This window comes from Coregonus clupeaformis, unplaced genomic scaffold, assembly GCF_020615455.1.
Source record: "Coregonus clupeaformis isolate EN_2021a unplaced genomic scaffold, ASM2061545v1 scaf0020, whole genome shotgun sequence".
NCBI classification, from domain to species: domain Eukaryota; kingdom Metazoa; phylum Chordata; class Actinopteri; order Salmoniformes; family Salmonidae; genus Coregonus; species Coregonus clupeaformis.
In genome coordinates, this window is record NW_025533475.1 from 584,714 (window position 1) to 605,649 (window position 20,936).

At 43.4% G+C, this 20,936-nt stretch overlaps 1 pseudogene; it reads right to left on the bottom strand.

Annotated features, from left to right (window-relative positions):
- Positions 1-719: 719 nt before the first annotated feature.
- Positions 720-20,936, bottom strand: part of LOC121583087 — a 532,109-nt pseudogene continuing 511,892 nt past the window's right edge.

Genomic DNA, 20,936 nt, shown 5'->3' on the forward strand with positions numbered 1-20,936 from the left:
CTTATAGGCTAGCCTATGTCCTATCTTAAAGTCTATATCTTGGACCTGGGGTTTTTCCTGATCAGGTCACATGGTCAGAGAAACATCAGGTCCCTACAAACACATGACACAGTCTTGATACTGTATTGAATATCCAACAGAAAGGTAGAAACACATAGAGTATGAAACAACATTGACTTAATACGTGGTGAGGTCAAAACATGTAGCCCTAACGGTCAACGAGACCAGAGAATAATGTTTTGACTTGTTTAGAACAATGTTTCCTTGATTTCAGTCGCTGCTCAATGTCCTCCGTGTTTTCAAGCCTGGTATTGCATCCAGATTGGTGTTGGGGGAAATGTAAGGCCCACAAAACTCCCAGCACAGCGGAAGTCAAACATCAAACGACCCCCTATCACCAGGTACTTTAGCGCTATGTTTGACTAGAGCCATAGGGCTGCCACATACTCTAGGTCTCTGGTCAAAAGGAGAGCACTATGGTTATGTGATACACAAGCCCAACACTGTACAGTGATGTACAGTATGATTTGTCTAGGAGTTATCACAGAACTAAAATGGAATCCAAAAACGATCCATAGATAAAAAATTAAACTAAATGATCATGTGGTGTGTGTTTCCACTTTGACTGTGCACACCGCCTTTATAAGTGTGTGTGTGTGCACATGTATGCGAATTAGCATATGAGTGTGTGTGTGTGTGTGATTGTAGTCCAGCGGTGGCTATAAGGCGGTGGGTGTGTTTGGGCTCCAGCCCATCTGATAGGCTCTCTCCAGGGTTCTCTTGCAGTCCTGCATCACCATACTGAACACATTGTGAGGGTACTGAACCACCAGCCTTTCCACCGTCTCCTCAATCACCTGCAAACACAAGACGCATTAAAGGTACAATAAAACAGAGGCCATGATTGCCGTTAATCAAACAACATTTGTTTTGGTGTCTTTTCTGTTAGGGTCGAGCCTTGATTGTGTATGTACTGCTGAAGCAAAGCACAACACACTTTTAAGACAGACGTGTTCAACAATGAGCCTGGTAACATGGAACAAACCATCAGTGTGGCGGGCATGGAGGGAAGGAGCTGTCTGCCAAGGAGACAGTTGAGAGCCTGACAGCCCAGTCCACCTTAGGCTTTAGTGTCTGGTGGTAAAGCACCAGAGCATATCTGTGTCTAAATGATCCTCATGGGAGAATGAGAGGAGGAGGAGAGAGAGAAAGATACGGCGAGAGAAAGTAAGAGTTATCAGAGAGAGAGATAGAGAAGGAGAGAGACTGAAAGGGAGCGGGCGTAGAGACAGAAGACAAGCAAGCGCCTTCTAATTAGTCCTCTTTTTCATGCTCTATGGGACAGGGGAATAAAACAAGCAGTCAGGTACCTTCCCAGTGGTTCCATCATGCAGGGTGGTGTCACAGCCAGGCTGACAGTGAGCAGGCCTAGGAGGGCCCAGGAGACCACATGAGTGAGGAGAGTTAATCACAACCCACCCAGGCCACACTTCCATGAGAAGAAATACGCTCACACGCTCACACACAACAAGTTTTCCTGAAGACGGAGAGAGAGAGAGAGAAGGTGAGAGAAATACTTATGTCTGAACTAATAACAAAGCTGTTGTCTTCAGTCACTGAGAGCAGTGATCAGTGACTTGAGGTCTGTAAGACTGCTGGTTTTCATCCTTCCCTTCTAACCAGGGACTGATTCATACCTGGGTTACCAGGTGAGTGACATTCATAGGGTTGCCAAATTCAAGTGACTTACCAAAATTCCCAGGTTTTCCAGCAATCTTGGTTGGAAGATTCCTGGAAACAGGAGGGAATAAGCCGGAAATCCGGAATCCTCCAACCAGGATTTCTGGAAAACCTGGGAATTTTGGGAAAGTTACCGGAAGCAACCCTAGACATTCATCAACCAATTTACTATCAGCGAAAAAAGAACCAGCTATGGAACTGTGAAACTTGCGGCCTGGTTTTGACTCCCCGCTGGTCTAGAAAAAGAATAGCAAAGGAACAAGTGATGTTTGTTATGTGTAGTAGAGACTCATTAGAGAACTAAATGACAGGCCCTTGATTGCTTTCATAACATATTATGGTATATTGTACTGAGGAGAATAGAACACTTCCCCCACCAAACCCGTTAATCAGGCCTTAATTACAATTAAGAGGGATCTAAGAAATGGGCCTGTCAATGTGATGGGAGGCCATTACCATCATTAGTGCTAATGTAGTGCAGCGCTGTGTGCAGAGTAAACACGCTTGACACAAAATGGCTCCCAATCAAAGCGCTGAATCATCCGCTAATTGCTAGTTGCTGCAACAGTAAAACAGTTTGAGCCGCAACACTACCACTCTTTGATGTGTGAAAGTATTTCAATGACCTGTGTGGTTCTATGCAGCTGATTGTTTTTTTATTTTCTTATTATTTTAAGTCTTGTGTTCTGTTTTTTTTTACTGTTAGTCAAGACCAATAAATATACTGAAAAAATATCAAATAAAATATGTTAACTCATTACATTCCGAGCTTTTGAGATTTTTACTTTTACAAAGGCCATATCAAGTTTCCATGGGAGGTTTTGAGATCCTGCCACTAATGATGTGGACATGAGCTTTACACAAGATGTCCTCTAGCAAATCCTGGAGGAGAAGTCATACCTGTCTTTTGCAAAACAAATAAATCCAATCCCCTGTACAACCCTGAGTTTTTCAGGTTTCCCTATAAAACAAATACATCCAATCCCCTGTACAACCCTGAGTTCTTCAGGCTTCCCTTTAAAACAAATAAATCCAATCCCCTGTACAACCCTGAGTTCTTCAGGCTTCCCTATAAAATAAATACATCAAATCCCCTGTACAACCCTGAGTTCTTCAGGCTTCCCTATAAAACAAATAAATCCAATCCCCTGTACAACCCTGAGTTCTTCAGGCTTCCCTATAAAACAAATCCACACCCTCTCTTCAGCTGTATGCCATTCTGAATAAGACATGATGACATCACCATACCTGCTTGGTATTTGTGCGCACACGCACGCACGCACGCACGCACGCACGCACACACACACACACACACACTGTTACGGATACAGGTATCCTGTGTCTTTTTGTGTTTTTCCTCTCCTTCAGCCCTAATCACAGGTGTCCTGTATGTTCCTGATTGGTGGTTGTTGGGGTGTCTGCTGATTGCTGAGGTGGACCAATCAGTGGACATTCCTCTGCATTGCACCACCTGTTTCTGGTTTTTCAATCACACATCCCATTGTTTAAAAGCCGGTCAGTTGTGTTTGTTGTGAGAGACTATTTCCGTATGTGAGTATGGATACTGTGGTGTCCTGTGTATTTACTCATTTGCTGGTTACTCTGTTTGGTAACTTTATGAGAGACTATTTCCGTATGTGAGTATGGATACTGTGGTGTCCTGTGTACTCACTCATTTGCTGGTTACTCTGTTTGGTAACTTTGTGTGTTTCTGGGAAAAGGGGAATTTAAGCAAGTTGCCCTTGGGCATACATTACCTGTAGGAAGAAAACTGTCTAAAAACACTAGTTAGACCTGAGCGGACCACCCACTGTAATTTTTGTATGATTAGCAGTAGCTTAGCGGTTCTTGAGGCAGGCAAGATCAGTTTAGGGGTGTTACACTATTGTTTCATTTCTTGGGTCCTGCTCAGCCCTTTTTCCCAAACCTTTACCGTGTGTTCAAAAATAAACCTTTTATGTTTGACGGTAGTTTATGGTTGTCGTGTAGTTTTTGTTCTCACTGTTCCATGTCACGATTCTAATTTGCATGAATTATGTTACGGGTCTCTTGTCCATCCACCCTAGACGTTTAAAGCCACGGGGTTCGTAACACACACACTTTGTATTGTGAGCCAGACACGCTGTAAAGACATGAAAGTCACTACTCAGCGCTGTGTCTGGGGTTGTTTTCACCAAACCCTCATGTACTACTCCCTACTCTGTCATGTCTGAAAGAGTCCCATATGATACTGTGTAGGGCCATAATATGATCGCGCATATCGCAACAGCCTGGTGGTTTCATCTTACACACATATCTGTGATGGCAGCCACACATATCTGGAGTCAGACCTATATTTAGGATATTTTCCCCCAGTTTAACTTCAAAGATGCAGTTTCTGTGGATCTGAGGGGATCTTAATGTTGTCTGACATGACAATGTGCTGTTGTTAGAGTAGAGAAGAGACAGTCAGTCCTATTCGATTCCCCCCCCCTTTCATTTGGACTAAAGAGATACAACTCTCAATCAGTAACACAAACCATTGGGTAAATCATTTCCATGTCAATTTAAAATAAAGTCCAATCCTTTTTCCTGAATGAACTTTCCTCAGACACCATGTCCTATACAGTACATCCATGATTTACAGCTCAAGTGTTTATAGGCTCTGTGCGTCTCTCTGTGTGTGTTGTTCCTTGGCGTTGCACAGCCAGCGTTCAGGCTTGCAGTGATAGGCCGGTAGTAAAGGTGTTGCTGCTCTCCATTTTACAGCCAGGGGTTTTAAGAGCTGCTCTCACATGCAAATGCATTCCATCACCATGTAAAATATACATTTACCGCTAGCACCGGGCCTTTCGCAAGTAACCACACCACCAAAACACCTCGTAAAGATGACAAACGCTGGCGTGGTGCACGGTGGCACCATGACGTCCCTGGGAGAGAGGGGCTCGTAAATCGATAATCTGATACACAAACAAAAGATGCATGTCAGGGCAGAAGGACAGAGAGGGCGCTGCAAGAGCAGCCTGGTTGCCAGTCTTCCCCCCTGTTGTTGTTGCTGTCATGAATGGGCTAAAGCAGAGGCAGATCTGGCAACATGGAGTGATCCTGAGTCTCAGAGAAAAGGTGAGAATAAATGATGGTGGATAAAGAAAGGAGTAAAATAATACCTGGTATACAGTATGTTCCCTCAGACTCCATTAAACCATAGAGAATATGGAACACATGGAACACCATGTTCCCCAAATGGGTTTAAAAATACAATCACCTCAGTGCAGTAAAACAGAGCAGATATCCAAAAGGAAAAAAGGTTTTTTAGATGAAGACAAATGGAGTTTGGATTTACCAGATGTGCACTTAATCCAAAATGGACCGCAACTCAAAACATCCTTCCATTTGTACTGTTCATTATGCTCTCTCTGTTAACATAACAAGACAAACACGGTCAACACTAAAGCCTCTGTCCACTTCCTTCCACATAGTGCATCACTCACCCACTAAATACATTTGGGGGTAAATGTTTCAAAACTGCCTTTTAAGCACCTGAAGAATGCTGTGCATCAGATATCTTAGTAAAAGCCGATTTAAACAGGCTGGATTTATAGTGGCCCTAAAAGTGCCTGCAGGAAAAGCTGCATTTGTAAAGTTTCTAAACGAGTGACTGGACAGACTGACGGCAGATACTTGTCTGGCTCTGATAAGAGTTCTGCAGAGAAAGGAGAAGAAGGAAGCAGGGAGAGAAAAGAGACGAGGGCGGAAGGCAACACGTGTGAAAAGAAAATACATATCTTTATCAGACGAGGCTGGTGGGAGGAGCTATAGGAGGATGGGCTCATTGTAATGGCTGGAATGGATTCATGGAACGGTATCAAACATATGGAAACCACATGTTTGACTCCGTTCCATTAATTCCACTCCAGCCTTTACAATGAGCATGTCCTCCTATAGCTCCTCTCACCAGCGTCCTCTGATCTTCATGATATACTCTGCTTGTAATTCTGTAGCACCTGTAGTCCAGGTCTGGTCCCGTCACCAGATCACACCCCTGAGCAATGTCTCGCTCTCCCTCTCCCTCCCACGCATGCACGCACACGCAAGCACACACACACAAAGAAAGACAGACAGACAAACAGATACATACACATCTGTACAGCATCAGTGTGAGTGCCAGCCTCAGTGACAGAGACAGAGGTAAAGCTCTGTGGGTCAGTGAGGGGTTGAAGCTGCTATGTAAGTAAACCCTCCACTCCTTCATGTGTGACAAAGGGAACCCGGGGAATGTGTTCAGGGCAACCCCCAATTTCTCTCAGCACGCCTGGTTTGTTATCTACACAGGGAATAATGCATGTCACGACCCAAGAGGCCATAGACTGGCCCAGATAAATAGATGGCTTTAGCATGGCTGAACACAACTGCATTTTTCCTCGCAGTGTTTTATACTGTATGTTCAGGAGTAAAACACCACACGCACACACACACACACATTCTGAGAGAACATGGTACAAATTCACTATCATTAATAATGGACAACTCACTTAAATGGTCAACTCACTTAAAAATATAACATTATAATGTTAGAATAGAGTAATGGCTTCACTGTCTCCAAACAGGAAACTCCCCATTCAACATCACAGCGCACATTAACATTGTAAAACATGCAGGGGATTTTCCCTAACCAGAAGTAACTACTTATATCAAATAAAACTATTCATGTCAAATAAGTCCTGGTTCTGTCATTGATTGTGGTGTGGTCTGCTCAACGCATCACCGGGGGCAAACTACCTACCCTCAAGGACACCTACAGTACCCAATGTCACAGGAAGGCCAAAAAGATCATCAAGGACAACAACCACCCGAGCCACTGCCTGTTAACCCCGCTATCATCCAGAAGGAGAGGTCATCAGTACAAGTGCATCAAAGCTGGGACCGAGAGACTGAAAAACAGCTTCTATCTCAAGGCCATCAGACTGTTAAATAGCCATCACTAGGCGGCTTCCACCCTGTTATGTAACCCTGCACCTTAGAGGCTGATGCCCTAAGACTTGGAATCACTGGCCGCTTTAATAATGGAACACTAGTCACTTTAATAATGTTTACATATTTTTGCTTTACTCATCTGTGTATGTACAGTGAGGGAAAAAAGTATTTGATCCCCTGCTGATTTTGTACGTTTGCCCACTGACAAAGAAATTATCAGTCTATCATTTTAATGGTAGGTTTATTTGAACAGTGAGAGACAGAATAACAACAAAAACATCCAGAAAAACGCATGTCAAAAATGTTATAAATTGATTTGAATTTTAATGAGGGAAATAAAATATTTGACCCCCTCTCAATCAGAAAGATTTCTGGCTCCCAGCTGTCTTTTATACAGGTAACGAGCTGAGATTAGGAGCACACTCTTAAAGGGAGTGCTCCTAATCTCAGCTTGTTACCTGTATAAAAGACACCTGTCCACAGAAGCAATCAATCAATCAGATTCCAAACTCTCCACCATGGCCAAGACCAAAGAGCTCTTCAAGGATGTCAGGGACAAGATTGTAGACCTACACAAGGCTGGAATGGGCTACAAGATCATCGCCAAGCAGCTTGGTGAGAAGGTGACAACAGTTGGTGCGATTATTCGCAAATGGAAGAAACACAAAAGAACTGTCAATCTCCCTCGGCCTGGGGCTCCATGCAAGATCTCACTTCGTGGAGTTGCAATGATCATGAGAACGGTGAGGAATCAGCCCAGAACTACACGGGAGGATCTTGTCAATGATCTCAAGGCAGCTGGGACCATAGTCACCAAGAAAACAATTGGTAACACACTACGCCGTGAAGGACTGAAATCCTGCAGCGCCCGCAAGGTCCCCCTGCTCAAGAAAGCACATAAACAGGCCGTCTAAAGTTTGCCAATGAACATCTAAATGATTCAGAGGAGAACTGGGTGAAAGTGTTGTGGTCAGATGAGACCAAAATCGAGCTCTTTGGCATCAACTCAACTCGCCGTGTTTGGAGGAGGAGGAATGCTGCCTATGACGCCAAGAACACCATCCCCACCGTCAAACATGGAGGTGGAAACATGCTTTGGGGGTGTTTTTCTGCTAAGGGGACAGGACAACTTCACTGCATCAAAGGGACGATGGACGGGGCCATGTACCGTCAAATCTTGGGTGAGAACCTCCTTCCCTCAGCCAGGGCATTGAAAATGGGTCGTGGATGGGTATTCCAGCATGACAATGACCCAACACACACGGCCAAGGCAACAAAGGAGTGGCTCAAGAAGAAGTACATTAAGGTCCTGGAGTGGCCTAGCCAGTCTCCAGATCTTAATCCCATAGAACATTTGTGGAGGGAGCTGAAGGTTTGAGTTGCCAAACGTCAGCCTCGAAACCTTTATGACTTGGAGAAGATCTGCAAAGAGGAGTGGAACAAAATCCCTCCTGAGATGTGTGTAAACCTGTTGGCCAACTACAAGAAACGTCTGTCACGCCCTGGCTCTGGGGACTTTTATATGTTGAGCCAGGGTGTTAGTTTCTATGTGTTAGTTTCTGGATGTTAGGTTCTATGTTTCGTTTTCTATGTGTTCTTTTCTAGATTGTGTGTTTCTGTGTTGGCCGGGTTGGTTCCCAATCGGAGGCAGCTGTGTCTTGTTGTCTCTGATTGGGAACCATACTTAGGCAGCCTGTTGTGCACTTGTCATTTGTGGGATCTTGTTCCGTGTAGGTTTGTGTTTGTTAACCGAGGACTTCACGTTTCGTTTTGTTGTTTTGTTGTATCGTGTATTAAGTACTATTAAAAGTATGTACGCATATCACGCTGCGCCTTGGTCCGCTCATTACGACGATCGTGACAACGTCTGACCTCTGTGATTGCCAACAAGGGTTTTGCCACCAAGTACTAAGTCATGTTTTGCAGAGGGGTCAAATACTTATTCCCCTCATTAAAATGCAAATCAATGTATACAATTTTTGACGTGTTTTTCTGGATTGTTTTGTTGTTATTCTGTCTCTCACTGTTCAAATAAACCTACCATTAAAATTATAGACTGATCATGTCTTTGTCAGTGGACAAACGTACAAAATCAGCAGGGGATCAAATACTTTTTTCCCTCACTGTATATACTGTATTATATTCTACTGTATTTTAGTCTATGCCACTCCGACATAATATTGATATATTTCTTAATTCCATTATTTTACTTTTAGATTGTGTGTATTGTTGTGAATTGATAGATAATACTGCACTGTTGGAGCTAGAAACACAAGCATTTCGCTACACCCGCAATAACATCTGCTAAACGTGTATGTGACCAATAAAAAATTATTTAATTTTATATGTTCTAGTCTGGTGTAATAAGATTATTAGACCTGTATGTACTTTACCTATATTATTATTATTATTATTATTATTATTATTATTATTATTATTATTATTATTATTATTATTATTATTATTATTATTATTATTATTATGTACTTTCCCCATGCTGCTATTGCAGATTAGTGACTTTGAATTAGATTATAACATCTGGCAACAACAAGAGAACAATGACAGTCTACGTACACTGGTTGTGACATGGCATCAAACCAGCATTCAATCGTCACAGGCTGTTAAGATTGGAAGATGTTAAAAAATGTGACCTGTTTCAGGTAACGTATGCGTATGTCGCGCTTCACTACTTCACATTTATAAAAATGCATTTTTGGGCAGAAATGCCTTCTGCCTTTCATGTGCCTTAATAACAAATGTGTATGCTATCTGGAAATACGAATACGAAATTGTTACATTACGAGCCTAGTTCGTTTAGCCACAGAAAAAGACAGGAACCTTCCCGCTAGTCATGATTGGCTGAGATAATGGCTGGGCTGTACATACCGAGAGATGAGTTCGGATTAGTCTGCCATGTACAGTGAGGAAAATAAGTATTTGACCCCTCTGCAAAACATGACTTAGTACTTGGTGGCAAAACCCTTGTTGGCAATCACAGAGGTCAGACATTTCTTGTAGTTGGCCACCAGGTTTGCACACATCTGCGGAGGGATTTTGTCCCACTCCTCTTTGCAGATCTTCTCCAAGTCATTAAGGTTTTAAGGCTGATGTTTGGCAACTCGAACCTTCAGCTCCCTCCACAGATTTTATATGGGATTAAGGTATGGAGACTGGCTAGGCCACTCCAGGACCTTAATGTGCTTCTTCTTAAGCCACTCCTTTGTTGCCTTGGCCGTGTGTTTTGGGTCATTGTCATGCTGGAATACCCATCCACGACCCATTTTCAATGCCCTGGCTGAGGGAAGGAGGTTCTCACCCAAGATTTGACGGTACATGGCCCCGTCCATCGTCCCTTTGATGTGGTGAAGTTGTCCTGTCCCCTTAGCAGTAAAACACACCCAAAGCATAATGTTTCCACCTCGATGTTTGATGGTGGGGATGGTGTTCTTGGGGTCATAGGCAGCATTCCTCCTCCTCCAAACATGGCGAGTTGAGTTGATGCCAAAGAGCTCGATTTTGGTCTCATCTGACCACACCACTTTCACCCAGTTCTCCTCTGAATCATTCAGATGTTCATTGGCAAACTTCAGACGGGCCTGTATATGTGCTTTCTTGAGCAGGGGGACCTTGCGGGCGCTGCAGGATTTCAGTCCTTCACGGCGTAGTGTGTTACCAATTGTTTTCTTGGTGACTATGGTCCCAGCTACCTTGAGATCATTGACAATATCCTCCCGTGTAGTTCTGTGTTGATTCCTTACCATTCTCATGATCATTGCAACTACACGAGGTGAGATCTTGCATGGAGCCCCAGGCTGAGGGAGATTGACAGTTATTTTGTGTTTCTTCCATTTGCGAATAATCACACCAACTGTCACCTTCTCACCAAGCTGCTTGGCGATGGTCTTGTAGCCCATTCCAGCCTTGTGTAGGTCTACAATCTTGTCCCTGACATCCTTGGAGAGCTCTTTGGTCTTGGCCATGGTGGAGAGTTTGGAATCTGATTGATTGATTGCTTCTGTGGACAGGTGTCTTTTATAAAGGTAACAAGCTGAGATTAGGAGCACTCCCTTTAAGAGTGTGCTCCTATTCTCAGCTCGTTACCTGTATAAAAGACACCTGGGAGCCAGAAATCTTTCTGATTGAGAGGGGGTCAAATACTTATTTCCCTCATTAAAATGCAAATCAATTTATTACATTTTTGACATGCGTTTTTCTGGATTTTTTTGTTGTTATTCTGTCTCTCACTGTTCAAATAAACCTACCATTAAAATTATAGACTGATCATTTCTTTGTCAGTGGGCAAACGTACTAAATCAGCAGGGGATCAAATACTTTTTTCCCTCACTGTAGCATGCTTCTGTCTATAACATGAGCTGCTCAGTATGTGTAGTTAATCCTTTCTAAAGCTTTTTTTTTTTTTTAGATGTCACGAAAAACTGCATAAGTGTTGCTAATGATCTCCACTTTCTGGAGGACCAAGTTTTGAAATCAGTGGAATGCCCAGTGGAAGCAGAGTATGATAGCTAAGGAGATGGAGACAATTCTGGCATTTGATTGCAAATAATGCGGAGGGAGTCGAAAAGAGAACACACAGAAGAAGGCTGTTGTATAAAACACCTGTCTCCGGATGACATCTATAAACTAAGGGCAACCATGGCTTCCGGGACATAGAGGGAGAAGCGTTCATCCATGTATACAGGTAAGAGAGTCTAGCTAGATACATTAACAGATATTATACGTTTCTAATTTAGTCAGAAAGTCATTTTCATTGCAAGTTAATGCATACTGTTAGCTAGCTAGCTAACCCTAGCTGTCTGGCTCGCTAGCTAACGTTATGTGTATGATCTGTGTAGTCATATTATTCGTATCTCAGAGCCATTTGCATTGCTAGTTATAGCCTATTTTAGCTAGCTAGCTAACATTGAACCTAGCTAGTTGGTTAGCTTTAGCTACCTGCAGATTCATGCAGGGTAGTAACGTTATGAGTTGGGATTATGGTTCATTGTTTAGCTAGCTAGCTACTGTACATGTCTAAACAAAAGACTCCACTATGCAAGTAACCATTTCACTGTACTGTGTACACTTTCTGTATCCTGTGCATGTGACAAATAAACTTAGATTTTATTTGATATAGTGTGTGTTTACCAGAGACGGTAATGTGAAGAACAACATGACCTGCACCAAAGTCAAATTAGGATATAACGTTAGGCCAACGAGACAGTATCCAAGTTCAATAATTATCTGGTAGAATGATCTGCTGTTATTTCATCTCACTCACAACCATAAGCTATTTTCTGTAATTAGCTCACCATTAACTTGTAAATAATGATCTTGTTGTGAGTTTATTTTCCTGTAATAACGAATACAAATTGGCTAAAGTTAAGACGTTGTCAGCTATATGATATAGTCATTATCTGAACTGGCTAGCCAGCTAACTTAACGTTAGATAGCTAGCTAACAAGCTAGAAACTAACCAAAACATTGTTTAGAAAGTTGCTTTTATTAGCCTGGTTTGTTAGATTGACATATACTAAATTCATTTTTAAACGGATGAGTTTATTGGTGTTAAAATACACCAGTTATGCTATTTTGGACGACCAGACTGCTGATATCATGCAGCCTGTCGTTTTTGTGTTTATAGTTTTTCATAACGACAAGTTTGATGTCGGACGACAATAGAATGTTTGTGATGTCACTACGACAACTGTCTATAGACATGTCGATAGACGTAGTATAAACCAGCCTTTAGTCTTGAAATCTTTGGTTGTTTAGTACACTACCGTACTCACTCTGTATAGCACATGGCCATGTGAGTCCTTAAAGAGATGGGTGGGGCTAAGGCTTAAGAGGGTGTGAACGATGCTGAACGGGTGTAGACAAAGAAGAGCTTTCCAGTAGGTGTATCAAAATATTCAAGGACCATTTTCTCAAAAGTTGTTTCCATTTTCACAAGTTTATCAACCTTCAAAGCAGAATGACTTTCCCCATTGTTCCTCAACTGTAGTGTATGATATACCATTTTCTAGTTCCGAGCCTCTACTGTAATCCAATGCAAAAAACACAATTTAAAATGTAGCTACATAAGACTGAATTGAGACGGTCGTCACAAATGTACTGTCCTTTTGGCCATAAATGAGCATCTACAGTGGCTTGCGAAAGTATTCACCCCCTTTGAATTTTTCCTATTTTTTTGCATTACAACCTGGAATTAAAATAGTTTTTTTGGGGGTTTGTATCATTTAATTTACACACCATGCCTACCACTTTGAAGATGCAAAATATTTTATATTGTGAACCAAACGAGAAATACGAAAAAATAACTGAAAACTTGAGCGTGCACGACAATTCACCCTCCCCTTCAAGGCAAAGCTGCTCCAGCTCCTTCAAGTTGGATGGGTTCCGCTTGTGTAAAACAATCTTTAAGTCATACCACAGATTCTCAATTGGATTGAGGTCTGGCCTTTGACTAGGCCATTCCGAGACGTCTAAATGTTTCCCCTTAAACCACTCGAGTGTTGCTTTAGCAGTATGCTTAGGGTCATTGGCCTGCTGGAAGGTGAACCTCCGTTCAAGTCTCAAATGTCTGGAAGACTGAAACAGGTTTCCCTCAAGAATTTCCCTGTATTTAGCACCATCCATCATTCCTTCAATTCTGACCAGTTTCCCAGTCCCTGCCGATGAAAAACAACCTCACAGCATGATGCAGCCACCACCATGCTTCCAATTAGGAAGGTGTTCTCGGGGTGATGAGAGGTGTGGTGTTTGCGCCCGACAAAGCGTTTTCCTTGATGGCCAAAAAGCTCAATTTTAGTCTAATCTGACCAGAAAATCTTATTCCATATGTTTGGGGAGACTCCCACATGCCTTTTGGTGAACACCAAACGTGTTTGCTTATTTTTTTCTTCAAGCAATGGCTTTTTTCTGGCCACACTTCCGTAAAGCTCAGCTCTGTGGAGTGTACGTCTTAAAGTGGTCCTATGGACAGATACTCAAATCTCCGCTGTGGAGCTTTGCAGCTCCTTCAGGGTTATCTTTGGTCTCTTTGTTGCCTCTCTGATTAATGCCCTCCTTGCCTGTTCCGTGAGTTTTGGTGGGCGGCCCTCTCTTGTCAGGTTTGTTGTGGTGCCATATTCTTTCTATTTTTTAATAATAGATTTAATGGTGCTCCGTGGGATGTTCAAAGTTTTTGATATTTTTTTATAACCCAACTCTGATCTGTACTTCTCCACAACATTGCCCTGACCTGTTTGGAGAGCTCCTTGGTCTTCATGGTGCCGCTTGCTTGGTGGTGCCCCATGCTTAGTGGTGTTGCAGACTCTGGGGCCTTTCAGAACAGGTGTATATATACTGAGATCATGTGACACTTAGATTGCACACAGGTGGAATTTATTTAACTCATTATGTGACTTCTGAAGGTAATTGGTTGCACCATATCTCATTTAGGGGCTTACTAGCAAAGGGGGAGAATACATATGAACGCACCACTTTTTCGTAATTTATTCTTTTCATTTCACTTCACCAATTTGTACTTTTTTGTGTAGGTCCATTGCATAAAATCCAAATAAAAATCCATTTAAATTACAGGTTGTAACGCAACAAAATAGGAAAAATGCCAAGGGGGATGAATACTAAATAGTACTGTCAACCTAACAACCTGTTGACTAGAGAGAGAGAGAGAGAGAGTACTGTCAACCTAACAGACCTGTTGACTAGAAAGAGAGAGGAGAGAGAGTACTGTCAACCTAACAGACCTGTTGACTAGAAAGAGAGAGTACTGTCAACCTAACAGACCTGTTGACTAGAGAGAGAGTACTGTCAATCTAACAGACCTGATGACTGGAGAGAGAGAAAGAGAGAGGACTGTCAACCTAACAGATCTGTTGACTAAAGAGAGTGAGAGTACAGTCAACCTAACAGACCTGTTAACTAGAGAGAGAGAGAGTAATGTCAACCTAACAGACCTGTTGACTAGAGAGATAGATAGTACTGTCAACCTAACAGATCTGTTGACTAAAGAGAGTGAGAGTACAGTCAACCTAACAGACCTGTTGACTAGAGTGAGAGAGTGTACTGTCAACCTAACATACCTGTTGACAAGAGAGAAAGAGAGTACTGTCAACCTAACAGACCTGATGACTAGAGAGAGAGAGAGAGTACTGTCAACATAACAGACATGTTGACTAGAGAGAGTGAGAGTACTGTCAACCTGACAGACCTGATGACTAGAGAGAGAGAGAGTACTGTCAACCTAACAGACCTGTTGACTAGAGAGATTGAGAGTACTGTCACCCTAACAGACATTTTGACTAGAGAGAGATAGAGAGTACTTTCAACCTATAAGACCTGTTGACTAGAGAGAGAGATATAGAGAGAGAGAGAGAGAGAGAGAGAGAGTACTGTCAACCTAACAGACCTGTTGACTAGAGAGAGAGAAATAAATATATATCTAACAGACCTGTTGACTAGAAAGAGAGAGTACTGTCAACCTAACAGACATGTTGCCTAGAGAGAGATAGAGTACTGTCAACCTTTCAGACCTGTTTACTAGAGAGAGAGTAATGTCAACCTAACAGACCTGATGACTAGAGAGGTATATAGAAAGTACTGTCAACCTAACAGTCCTGTTGACTAGAGAGATAACTGTCAACCTAACATACCTGTTGACTAGAGAGAGAGAGTAATGTCAACCTAACAGACTTGTTGACTAGAGAGAGTACTGTCAACCTAACATATATGTTGACTAGAGAGAGAGAGCACTGTCAAACTAACAGACCTGTTGACTAGAGTGAGAGAGTAGTGTCAACCTAACAGACCTGTTGACTAGAGAGAGCGAGATTACTGTCAACCTAACACACCTGTTGACTAGAAAGAGTACTGTCAACCTAACAGACCTGTTGACTAGAGAGAGAGAGAGAGAGAGTATTGTCAACCTAAAATACCTGTTGAATAGAGAGATAGAGTACTGTCAACCTAACACACCTGTTGACTAGAGAGAGTACTGTCAACCTAACAGACCTGATGACTAGAGAGAGAGATAGAGAGTACTGTCAACCTAACAGACCTAATGACTAGAGAGAGAGAATACTGTCAACCTGACAGACCTGTTGACTAGAGAGAGAGAGTACTGTCAACCTAACAGACCTGTTGACTAGAAAGAGAGAGTAATGTCAACCTAACATACCTGTTGACTAGATAGAGAAAGAGAACTGTCAACCTAACAGACCTGTTGACTAGAGAGATAGATAGTACTGTCAACCTAACAGACATGTTGCCTAGAGAGAGATAGAGTACTGTCAACCTTTCAGACCTGTTGACTAGAGAGAGAGAGTATTGTCAACATTTACATTTACATTTACATTTTAGTCATTTAGCAGACGCTCTTATCCAGAGCGACTTACAGGAGCAATTAGGGTTAAGTGCCTTGCTCAAGGGCACATTTACGTCATTTAGCAGACGCTCTTATCCAGAGCGACTCACAAATTGGTGCATTCACCCTATAGCCAGTGGGATAACCACTTTACAATTTTTTTTTGGGGGGGGGGGTAGAAGGATTACTTTATCCTATCCCAGGTATTCCTTAAAGAGGTGGGGTTTCAAATGTCTCCGGAAGGTGGCGAGTGACTCCGCTGTCCTGGCGTCGTGAGGGAGCTTGTTCCACCATTGGGGTGCCAGAGCAGCGAACAGTTTTGACTGGGCTGAGCGGGAACTATGCTTCCGCAGAGGAAGGGGAGCCAGCAGGCCAGAGGTGGATGAACGCAATGCCCTCGTTTGGGTGTAGGGACTGATCAGAGCCCGAAGGTACAGAGGTGCCGTTCCCCTCACTGCTCCATAGGCAAGCACCATGGTCTTGTAACGGATGCGAGCTTCAACTGGAAGCCAGTGGAGTGTGCGGAGGAGGGGGGTGACGTGAGAGAACTTGGGAAGGTTGAACACCAGACGGGCTGCGGCATTCTGGATGAGTTGTAGGGGTTTAATGGCACAGGCAGGGAGGCCAGCCAACAGCGAGTTGCAGTAATCCAGACGGGAGATGACAAGTGCCTGGATTAGGACCTGTGCCGCTTCCTGTGTAAGGCAGGGTCGTACTCTCCGAATGTTGTAGAGCATGAACCTGCAGGAGCGGGTCACCGCCTTGATGTTAGCGGAGAACGACATTGTGTTGTCCAGGGTCACGCCAAGGCTCTTCACACTCTGGGAGGAGGACACAACGGAGTTGTCAACCGTGATGGCGAGATCATGGAACGGGCAGTCCTTCCCCGGGAGGAAGAGCAGCTCCGTCTTGCCAGGGTTCAGCTTGAGGTGGTGATCCGTCATCCATACTGATATGTCTGCCAGACATGCAGAGATGCGATTCGCCACCTGGTTATCAGAAGGGGGAAAGGAGAAGATTAGTTGTGTATCGTCAGCGTAGCAATGATAGGAGAGGCCATGTGAGGATATGACAGAGCCAAGTGACTTGGTGTATAGGGAGAAAAGGAGAGGGCCTAGAACTGAGCCCTGGGGGACACCAGTGGTGAGAGCACGTGGTGCGGAGACAGCTTCTCGCCACGCCACTTGGTAGGAGCGACCGGTCAGGTAGGACGCAATCCAGGGAGTGAGCCGCGCCGGAGATGCCCAGCTCGGAGAGGGTGGAGAGGAGGATCTGATGGTTCACAGTATCAAAGGCAGCAGACAGGTCTAGAAGGACAAGAGCAGAGGAGAGAGAGTTAGCTTTAGCAGTGCGGAGAGCCTCCGTGACACAGAGAAGAGCAGTCTCAGTTGAATGACCAGTCCTGAAACCTGACTGGTTTGGATCAAGAAGGTCATTCTGAGAGAGATAGCAAGAGAGTTGGCTAAAGACGGCACGCTCAATAGTTTTGGAAAGAAAAGAAAGAAGGGATACTGGTCTGTAGTTGTTGACATCAGTGGGATCGAGTGTTGGTTTTTTGAGAAGGGGAGCAACTCTCGCTCTCTTGAAGACGGAAGGGACATGGCCAGCGGTCAAGGATGAGTTGATCAGCGAGGTGAGGTAGGGGAGAAGGTCACCGGAGATGGTCTGGAGAAGAGAGGAGGGGATGGGGTCAAGCGGGCAGGTTGTTGGGCGGCCTGCAGTCACAAGTCGCAGGATGTTATCTGGGGAGAGAGGGGAGAAAGAAGTCAAAGCATAGGGTAGGGCAGTGTGAGTAGGACCAGCAGTGTCATTAGACTTAACAAACGAGGATCGGATGTATCATACCTGTTGACTAGATAGAGAAAGAGAACTGTCAACCTAACAGACCTGTTGACTAGAGAGAGAGAACTGTCAACCTAACAGACCTGTTGAATAGAGAGAGAGAGTACTGTCAACCTAACAGACCTGATGACTAGAGAGGTATATAGAAAGTACTGTCAACCTAACAGACCTGTTGACTAGAGAGAGAGAGTAATGTCAACCTAACAGACTTGTTGACTAGAGAGAGTACTGTCAACCTAACAGATCTGTTGACTAGCGAGAGAGCACTGTCAACCTAACATACCTGTTGACTAGAGAGAGAGAGTACTGTCAACCTAACATACCTGTTGACTAGAGAGAAATAAATAAATACCTAACAGACCTGTTGACTAGCGAGAGAGAGTAATGTCAACCTAACAGACCTGTTGACTAGATAGAGAAAGAGAACTGTCAACCTAACAGACCTGTTGACTAGAGAGAGTGAACTGTCAACCAAACAGACCTGTTGACTAGATAGAGAGAGAGATAACTGTCAACCTAAAACACCTGTTGACTAGAGAAAGAGAACTGTCAACCTAACAGACCTGTTGACTAGAGAGAGAGAGAGCACTGTCAACCCAACAGACCTGTTGACTAGATAGAGCGAGATAGTACTGTCAACCTAACACACCTGTTGACTAGAGAGAGAGAGAGTACTGTCCACCTAACATACCTGATGACTAGAGAGAGAGAGAGTACTGTCAACCTAACAGACCTAATGACTAGAGAGAGAGAATACTGTCAACCCAACAGACCTGTTGACTAGAGAGAGCGAGAGAGTACTGTCAAACTAACACACCTGTTGACTAGAGAGAGTACTGTCAACCTAACATATCTGTTGACTAGAGAGAGAGAGCACTGTCAAGATAACATACCTGTTGACTAGAGAGAGATTACTGTCAACCTGACAAGAACTGTTGACTAGAGAGAGTGAGAGTACTGTCAACCTGACAGACCTGATGAATAGAGAGAGAGAGTACTGTCAACCTAACAGACCTGATGACTAGAGAGGTATATAGAAAGTACTGTCAACCTAACAGACCTGTTGACTAGCGAGAGAGCACTGTCAACCTAACATACCTGTTGACTAGAGAGAAATAAATAAATACCTAACAGACCTGTTGACTAGCGAGAGAGAGTAATGTCAACCTAACAGACCTGTTGACTAGATAGAGAAAGAGAACTGTCAACCTAAAATACCTGTTGACTAGAGAAAGAGAACTGTCAACCTAACAGACCTGTTGACTAGAGAGAGAGAGAGAGCACTGTCAACCCAACAGACCTGTTAACTAGATAGAGCGAGATGGTACTCTTAACCTAACACACCTGTTGACTAGAGAGAGAGAGAGAGAAAGACTACTGTCAACCTAACAGACCCGTTGACTAGGGAGAGAGAGAGTACTGTCAATCTAACAGACCTGATGACTAGAGAGAGAGAGAGAGAGTACTGTCAACCTAACAGATCTGATGACTAGAGAGAGAGAGAGAGAGTACGTTCAACCTAACATACCTGATGACTATAGAGAGAGAGAGAGAGAATACTGTCAACCTAACAGACCTGATGATTAGAGGGAGAGATAGAGTAATGTCAACCTAACAGCCGTGTTGACTAGAGAGGTAGAGAGTACTGTTACCTAACAGATCTGTTGACAAGATTGAGAGAGAGTACTGTCAACCAAACAGACCTGTTGACTAGAGAGAGAGAGAGTACTGTCAACCTAACAAACCTGTTGACTAAAAAGAGAGAGTACTGTCAACCTAACAGACCTGTTGACTAGAGAGAGTGAGAGTACTGTCAACCTAACAGACCTTTTGACTAGAGAGAGAGAGAGTACTGTCAGCCTAACAGACCTGTTGACTAGACAAGAGAGAATACTGTCAACCTAACAGACCTGTTGACTAGAGAGAGAAAGAGAGAGTACAGTCAACCTAACAGACCTGTTGACTAGAGAGAGTACTGTCAAACTAACATATCTGTTGACTAGAGAGAGAGAGTACTGTCAACCTAACATACCTGTTGACTAGAGAGAGCGAGACAGTACTGTCAACCTAACACACCTGTTGACTAGAAAGACTACTGTCAACCTAACAGACCTGTTGACTACAGAGAGAGAGAGATTATTGTCAACCTAACAGACCTTTGACTAGAGAGAGAGAGAGAGGATTGTCAACCTAACACACCTCTTGACTAGAGAGAGTACTGTCAACCTAACACACCTGTTGACTAGAGAGAGTACTGTCAACCTAACAGACCTGTTGACAAGAGAGAGAGAGAGTACTGTCAACCTAACAAACCTGTTGACTAAAAAGAGAGAGTACTGTCAACCTAACAGACCTGTTGACTAGAGAGAGTGAGAGTACTGTCAACCTAACAGACCTTTTGACTAGAGAGAGAGAGAGTACTGTCAGCCTAACAGACCTGTTGACTAGACAAGAGAGAATACTGTCAACCTAACAGACCTGTTGACTAGAGAAAGAAAGAGAGAGTACAGTCAACCTAACAGACCTGTTGACTAGAGAGAGTACTGTCAAACTAACATATCTGTTGACTAGAAAGAGAGAGTACTGTCAACCTAACATACCTGTTGACTAGAGAGAGCGAGACAGTACTGTCAACCTAACACACCTGTTGACTAGAAAGACTACTGTCAACCTAACAGACCTGTTGACTACAGAGAGAGAGAGATTACTGTCAACCTAACGACCTGATGACTAGAGAGAGAGAGATAGAGTAATGTCAACCTAACAGACCTGTTGAAGAGAGAGAGAGAGAGTACTGTCAACCTAACTGACCTGTTGACTAGAGAAAGAGAACTGTCAACCTAACAGAACTGTTGACTAGAGAAAGAGAGAGCACTGTCAACCCAACAGACCTGTTGACTAGATAGAGCGAGATAGTACTGTCAACCTAACACACCTGTTGACTAGAGAGAGAGAGAGTACTGTCCACCTAACATACCTGATGACTAGAGAGAGAGAGAGTACTGTCAACCTAACAGACCTAATGACTAGAGAG